Raw genomic sequence first — 8,741 nt, forward strand, 5'->3', positions numbered from 1 at the left:
CCTGCCTTCTACTCCTCTTGGGTGTATTTACTTCTTTTTTGTTCTAGAGCTTTCAGAAGAGCTGTTAGGCTGCTAGTGTGTGCTTTTTCTGTTTTCCTTTTGGAGGCACTCAGAGCTTTGAGTTTTCTTCTTAGCACTGCTTTCATTGTGTCCCATAAGTTTGGGTATGTTATACCTTCATTGAATTCTAAAATGTTTTTAATTTCTTTCTTTATTTCTCCCCTGACTAAGTTATCATCAAATCGCAAGTTGTTCAGCTTCCATGTGTATGTGGGCTTTCTGTTGTTTTTCTTGTTATTGAAGACCAGCCTTAGTCCGTGGTGATCCAATAGAATACATGGGATTAATTCAATCTTCTTGTATCTGTTGAGGTTTGTTTTGTGTCCGTGTATACAGTCAATTTTTGAGAAGGTATCTTGAAGTGCTGAGAAGAAGGTATTTTCTTTTGTTTTAGGGCAAAATGTTCTGTAGATGTGGGACCGTGAAAGGCAGTCTGTGATCTGGTTGAGCAAGGCTTAACCTCCAGAGACCCAGTAGATATTCGACAAGGGATGGACCCTTTGGCCATGCTCCCAGACACTAGGCTTCTGACACAAGACACTAACTCCAGAATCCTGTGTCAATCAGTCACATAGGGCAACACCCCAAGCCCCTGGTATTCTGCCTGGACTCTCCCCCACCCCCTACCCCACAATCACCTGGTAACAGCCAGGTGTGCTCGTCCCCATGGTTACCTGGCAAGAGCCAGGTCGGCCCAGCCCACTATAAGAAGGGCTGTTTGCCTCCTCTCTCTCTCTCTCTCTCTCTCTCTCTCTCTCTCTCTCTCTCTCTCTCTCTCTCTCCACTTCTCTATAATAAACTCTTTAAAACAATGGACTGCATCCTCTCATCTGGACCTGCTGCACTGAAGCCATGGGGCAACTCTTCCTCCAAAGAGCCCTGCGTCTAGTTTCCCACTGGAAGCCTCCCAGTGTTCCCAGCCCACCTGCCAAGGATACTCTCCTCCCCATGGGACCCAGACAGTGTTCCTCCCTGCCCCTTTCCCCTTCGGTCCCGGACCCCAGGGCTCCCACACTGTTCTCAGCTCTTCTGCGACATCCAACAGTGTCTACAGTGTCCCAAACTGAGAACCCTGAGACTGCACCTTCCTCACGCGGGCGGACTAGGGTCTTGTTGGCTTCTCACAGCCAGATGCCCACCAGACAGCATGGGGGGGGGGGGTGTGCAGTCCACCCCCTCCCCCGTCCCCGTGTTCATCTGCCCAGTGTCCTAAGCTCTGGTGGGACCGGGATCACTCCCCCCTTTTTCCCATATCTGGTGCCCACATGTAGATATCTGTTAAATACATTTGGTTCATAACTTCTTTTAGTTTCACTATGTCTCTGTTTAGTTTCTGTTTCCATGATCTGTCCATTGGTGAAAGTGGGGTGTTGAAATCTCCTACTATTGTTGTGTGAGGTTCATTGTGTGTTTTGAGTTTTGAAGTGGTGTTTCTTTTACAATTGTGGGTGCCCTTCATTTGAGAAATAGATGTTCAGAATTGAGAGGCCAGCCTGGTGGGTTTTTCCTTTGATAAGTGTGTAGTCACATTCCCCATCTTTTTTGATAACATTTGATTGAAAGTCTATTTTGTTGGATATTAGCATGGCTACTCCAGCTTGTTTCTGTTGGATTCCATAGCTGCCTGCAGCTATTACAAAGTGGGTTTCTGGAACAGAAGCTGAGGGATGGATAGGGAAGGGGTGAAAAAAAGAAGGGCTAAGACAATATTCACTGATCAAAGCCGGAAACTTTAATGGTGCCAGACCTTTTAACAGTTTGGGCAAACCCTTCCCCCAGACTGCAGGCTGAGTTCCGGTGGAAGTTGTCTAGCTTCTCTTGGAGGTCCTCGTCTTGACTGCTCCAGCAGCTGGGTGGGTCACCTGCTTAATTCAGGAATTCCTAGACCTGGAAGAACAAGGAACTTAACCTTTACTTTGAGCACTCCACCCTAGGTAGAGCAGGATGCTGGCTATCTGGGAGAAGTTAACCTTGACCATAGTCAAGTACACTCTTAGCACTCCACCCAAGGATAACAGTTCCTGCTTTAACCTACTTCCCTATTATGTCCTAAAGGCAGATTCCTGCCCAAAGCCAGGAATTGTCCTTGACCAATGTCAAACTCAAACCACGTGCATGACTGCCCCAATATGGCTCTGTAGATGTTTCTTGGGACCATTTGCTTGGAAAGTTTTTTCCCATCCTTTTACTTTGAGGAAATTTCTCTCCCTAGCAAACCATTAGCTGCCTATAAATCCTCAGGGAGAGGCAGAACCCAGCCAGCCTCACCACCTCAAGAAGGAAATATTGTGGAGATCTTACACAACCAACTGCTTCTATGGTCAACAGAACAATGTTTCCAAATGTGTCCACGCTCAACCTGTGACTGTTACATCACAGGATAAGAGAGACTTTGGGATGTAACTAAAGCTGGGAAATGTAGCACAGGGAGAAACACCAGGTGGTCTCAGTCTGATGGCAAACACCTGTCCCTTTAGAGCAGGTGTTTTCCTCCTAACCGAAGCTCCAGGCCCTGCACAGGGAATCCAGGGAGATCTGGAACACCCAAAGCTTTGCAGAGCATCACTGGCCTCAAGGTGGAGAAACATCATGAGGACTTCAGATGCCTGCAGGGAGCAGACTGGCCTCCTGCCACTCATCTGAAAAGAAACTGTGTGTGTGGTGGTTGTCAGGGGAGGAGAGGCCTTTCATTTAGAGAAGAGTGTTATGTGCAGCTGGATTCAGGTGAGAGTCCTCAGCTGCCAGGGCAGTGTTAGCAGAGGGATGTGTAGATAGCCCAAACCAGGCAGAGTCCCAGGGAGCTAAGCATTCCCTATGCCTGCCTGAGTCATAACTGCTCAGCAACACTTCATGCCTCTAGTCTCTGCCCCATTATCTCTGGACTACGCCTCCTCCTGACACACCCCATGCTTGTTTATTGTTTTGTTGTCTTCTTGAACATATGAGAAGAGAACCTTTTTGTTTGCTTGTTTGTTTGTTTGGTTTTTGGTTTTTCCAGACAGGGTTTCTCTGTATAGTCCTGGCTGTCCTGGAACTCACTCTGTAGACCAGGCTGGCCTTGAACTCAGAAAATTCACCCGCCTCTGCCTCCCAAGTTCTGGGATTAAAGGCATGTGCCACCACAGAAGAGAGCTCTTTGCTTTGTCCCCTGGTGACTGCCAAGTGGCTAGGACAGCACCAGGCTCAGAATGGATACATGGCAACCTGTGGTTCACTAAAAAGCTTAGGGGCTGGAGGTCTCACTATAGCTTTGTAGTCCAGCCTGGGTGTCCCTTCAGCCTTGGCCACTCTGGCCAGAGACTGCACCGAGGAAGCCATGCAGAAATATAAAGAAAAAGGCCACAACCTTCAAGCAGGTTGAGGGCATGTTAGAAACAGGATAAGGAAGAGACGTGTGTGTGTGTGTGTGTGGGGGGGGGGGGTTATGATGATTTCATACATTAGTATTATATTTACACCTTTCTCTCTTCCCCCCCCAACTTCTCTTATGATGCCCCCCACTCCCTCTCAAATTCATGACCTCTTCCTTTATAGTTATTACATGTTACACACACGCACACACACACACACACTACTGTGTCTACTTAGTGTTATTTGCATGTTAGTGGATTTAAGGCTGATCACTTGAGATTAGATAATCTGTAGGGGTGGGGAACTTGTCCCTGGAGGAAGCTGGTCGTTCATAAGGATAACGCTGGTAGCTTTAAGCAGGGTGGGGTATATACATATGCTCTAGAGCAGTAGCTGAGGACAAAATGCTCAGTGGAATTAAGGAGCAAGCAGATGTCAGTGAGAATAGGAGACTGTGTCCAAAATCCAGTGAGGACTGGATGTGACCTGGGCAGAGGGACCAGGGTAAATACCCTGCACGCTAACGTTCAGGTCCCTGGGGTTGCACTGTCTTCAAGATCCACCAGATGGCAAGACCACACAAGAAACACCATCTCTACCACCCATGAACCTGCCTCATGCTAACCCCATGTGTTCACATGCAGCACTGCCCTGGTGTCATGGGAGAACCTGAAAGATGAACTGAATTCATCTGACAAGCAGAGTATGCCAGTGAAACAGAAGAACTGTGAAAAGCCCACACGGCCCTGAGGAGTGGCTCACTCTCCCTAAGTAAAGGCGCGTTCACTGAGCCGAAGTGGGGAGATAATGGACGCGTGAGAAATCGTCTCAAGGCAGTTACCAGGCAGGGACAAGCACATCCTAAGGCAGGCCCCGAGTACCGCTGCTGACAGCAGCAGCAGCGTCCTGAAGGACTCCCATCCGTAGGCATTTTTATCTGTGAATTGTAATGGACATAAAAGACAGGTAGGCAGCTCTGACCTGTGACCTTTCCCCATCACAGGCTGCTGCACTCCCATCGGTGAGATGAGCAGGACGCAGGACCAACATTAATGGGAAAACAGGAGGAAAAAGTCAAGGACAGGGCGAGAGAGACGGCTCAGAGGCTCAGCGCGTTTGCTGCTCTTGCGGGGGACCCGTGTTTGGTTCCCAGCTCCCAAATAGAAGGTTCAAAACTGCCTGTATCTCCAAGGGATCTCATGCCCTCTTCTGGCCTCTGATGGCACTGCACTCACTTGCACACACCCACAGACACCTGTATATGCATAATTTAAAATAAAATGAATCCTTTTCTAAAAGCAAGGAAGAAATTCTAGCCACAAACATACCTTCTTGTCTCTACAAAACTTGCAACGAAAGACAAATATCACAGTTTAAGTTGCATAGCAATAGTGTTCCTTATTTTCAGTCTCTAAATTCCCTCTCCAGAGCCTGTGTGCAGTGGTTAAAATTTCAATTTACAAAATAATAATAATGATAATAATAAGCATTTTTGAAACATATATCCTTGTGGGAGATAAATAAAAAACTCAGGAACAAGATGAAAGTTGAATCACCAAGAGATGTAGACAAGAACTCCCTGGCCAGCAGGCACTGGCCAACCCACTGAGGTGAGGCCACCTTCACAGAAGGGCTGTCTAACGTCATTTCAGCTGCTGGGATTTCTTTACCTGGTCCTATTAGAGCCTTTGAACTTTTAAAGAGCATTAACGTGGTAATCAGAAAGGAAGGAAGCCTGAAAACCCAGTAATGGTTCTCCTGTTAAAATAATGCACAAATTATGGGCCATTTCAATAAAATTGAGGCTTTCCTTTCTGTGACGCCTTAGCACAAATGGCTGAGATCATCGGTTGCTTCGAACTAAGCTCGAGGGCAGCAATTCAAAGGCCATGTTGCTGCGTTCTTGAGGGTCCACATAGCACCCTGGTGGCCGCAATATTGCTGAAGGTCAAATGGATACAACCAGGAAGTCAGATTGCTTTTCCCACTTCCTGTCAAGTGTCCAAGGGGGGTTCTATCATTCGATCTGTCTACTTATCCTCGTGTGCAATGATCTCGGAGTGAGGGGGCAGATAAAAGACTGTAAAGTTCCTGACAAGAGTGTCAGTGTTCAGATAGGACATGACCCTTGTGCTCGTGTGTGTGTGTGTGTGTGTGTGTGTGCACTGGGTCCCCAGATAGCTGGGCCATCTTAGAAGGCTGTAGAATCCTTGGGATGTGGGGTTTCACTGGAGAAAGTGTGTCCCTGGTGGGGGTTAGACCCTAAGTTTATAATCCATCTTCACTTCCTCTGCTTCCTGGTCTTCCAAGATACAGGCAAGCAACCTCATTCTGCTCCCTCAGGTACGAGCCAGCCCCTCGGTCGTGCCTTCTCTACCATGCTGACTGGACTTTCCTACTGGGAGGCAAAACAAACTATTTCACTAGAAGCTGCCTTTTGGCTGGGCACAGCCACAGGAGAGGCAAAGCATGAGGAACAAGCACAGATGTCACCTGGGTGTAAATCAAGCATGGGTGTCCGAGTGACCCTCACTAGGGCCCCCTCTCCTCCAGAACAATGGCTGTCACCAGTACAGGGTTATTCAGAGTGACACCTAGCACAAACACTTGGGGACCTCAAATAGCTGTCCAAGGAAGGGAACGTGGAAAGAGAAACCCCAGAGTTCTGGCTAGTTTAAATACCAGCAGCTATTTAAAAATGATTTGCCTAAAAGTTATAGTCACGATTTCTACACATAGATAAACGGGTATCCAAGATCCTAGTTAGGTCTTTCGTTAGGGAGGGAACTTGTAAGATGTCACAACCATCTCAGGGGCGACTTAGAAAAGAAACCACATACAACAACAAATGCAAGTAGAAAAAGATGGTCCCTGTCGCCAGGAAATAATTAACTCTATTTCACTGGACAAAACGCATTTGTCTGTCTTCACTCTCCACAACTTACTGAGCTATAAAATGGCTCAAAGGCGGCCAAAAGCACAGACTATGGTGAGCAGTGTTTAAAAAAAAAAATCTGATTTTTTTTCTTCCTACCTTTTTAGTCCATTTCAGAGCCTTTGACGATTTTTTCTGACCCAGTTTATCAAATGAGCTGAACCCAACGGGGGGCAAGGAGGCAAATGCATTCTTTGCTGCAGCTTATTCTGTCTTTCTAGACAAATGCCTCTCTGCCCTCTCTGCCCACTAAATGATACAGCAAGGCCCCCAAGTTCTATTTGTCCTTTTGGGGTAATGGGGGGAATAATTCATCCAAATCTCATATAAATGGGAACCAGTGTCATCCCCTCCCCTGTGTGAAAGCCATGGCTGGGAAACAAAGGTACTGTTCCTTCCTCTGGCTCCTCATAGTGTGGCAAACATGACACCCCAAAGCCCCTGGATTTCGTAGTTGAATCCTGGCCTTGCTGCTCCTGGAAAATCAGGGTCCCTCTACTGAGTCCTCCCCTCAGCGAGTGGAAACTATCAACCCCTTCTCTGCCCAACTCTCAAGCTCTCTCCCCACACTAGCCTCACTAAGAAGACACCTCCTCGGTCCCCAGGTGACACCTCACAGATCTGGGCTGCAGAGACTGCCCGTGGGTCTCCCACTCATGGGCTTGCATTCTGCTCCCCTCAAAAGTTCCTTTTGAACCAAGTCGTCTTTGAGCCCTCTCCATCCAGCGTATCCTCAATAGGAAATACTGGTGGCTCTCATCCCTGGGTGCAAATCTTCTGAGGGGATGTTTGACCTGTTAGAGATATCCCGGGTATCATTGCAGGCACGAGGGTGACCCTGGCATAGTATGACACGATGCTGAACATCCTCAAATGTACAGAGCCACTGAACCCCACGCCACCTCCCACATGTCTTTTAGGTACGGAATCCAGCCAGCAGGTATACATCTGTATATAACTCATGTGTCTATTTCTGTACTTCACTTCATCCTGCATTGGAAGCTAAATACCCACAAGTTGGCAGCCCACTTCCTAGAGGGTTTCTGGAAGCTTCCACAGCACCAAGGGTCTGGATAGGAAACATGAGGACTAGATGTCATCACCCACCAATATCACCCAATGTGACTTTCCATTCAAGTTTGCCCTCCCTGGCTTCCAACATTACCCTTGGCTTGTCTGATCTGAACCACAGTGTCTCTGCTGCCCAGCCCTTCGGGGCACACAAGGTCATTCCAATGCCCTTAACCCTGCTGAGATCAGAGGGAAATCTGACAAATATGTGGAAATACCCAGTAGATTTGCTTCTACTCCTATGCACTGCAGAGCCTGGGCTTTGCAGCCGGTAGAGAGAAAAGTCTCCCTCCAGCCTTGCCTGTCCAGTGTCAACATTTCACACTTAAATGTTGCTGCTAACATACATTCACTGATGTACTCATTCACTTATGGGACATTTTTATAGGTGCACAATACATTTCTATCACATCCCCCATTTCTCTCTGTCTCAGTAAGGGTTTCTATTCCTGCACAAACATCATGACCAAGAAGCAAGATGGGGAGTAAAGGGTTTATTCAGCTTACACTTCCACAGTGCTGTTCATCACCAAAGGAAGTCAGGACTGGAACTCAAGCAGGTCAGGAAGCAAGAGCTGATGAAGAGGCCATGGGGGGATGTTCCTTACTGGCTTGCTTCCCCTGGCTTGCTCAGCTTGCTCTCTTATAGAACCCAAGAGCACCAGTCCAGGGATGGTACCACCCACAAGGGGCCCTCCCCACTTGATCACTAATTGAGAAAATGCCCCACAGTTGGATCTCATGGAGGCACTTCCCCAATTGAAGCTCCTTTCTCTGTGATAACTCCAGCTTGTGTCAAGTTGACACACAAAACCAGCCAGTACACCCTCTCTTGTGTAACCCCACCCCCACCCCCCAAGGTCCCCATTAATTCTCTTCCTCTTTCTGAACTTGGATGTCATGGTTTGGGGTGCATGGCCTTTCAGTTTCAGTGAGATTGTGTACAGAAGCATCATGACCTCTGTAACATCTCTTTTCTCTCCTCTCTTCTTGGAGTCGGCTTGGTGACGGGGTGGGGAGGGGGTGCTGGGGGGGGATGGACACACAACAATGAGGTTATCATATTTATTAGATACAGGTTTAGTTACCGAAATCACTGGCCCAAAATAACAACAGAACCCAGAAAAGAGACGTTTCATCAGCTCTATGCTAACACGCAATCAGGGCAGCTCCGGGCTGGTCCGGAAGCTCCTGGCGTCAGCCATGCTCCCGTGGCTCTGGCTTGCTTCCCTGCCAACCCAAGCCACTGTTTCGAATCTGTGGTCCGTGAAGACCCTCCCTTCACTTCCTTATTCCAACCACCAGGAAGGCGGAAAATGGGCCC

Source organism: Apodemus sylvaticus, chromosome 5, assembly GCF_947179515.1.
Source record: "Apodemus sylvaticus chromosome 5, mApoSyl1.1, whole genome shotgun sequence".
NCBI classification, from domain to species: Eukaryota; Metazoa; Chordata; class Mammalia; order Rodentia; family Muridae; genus Apodemus; species Apodemus sylvaticus.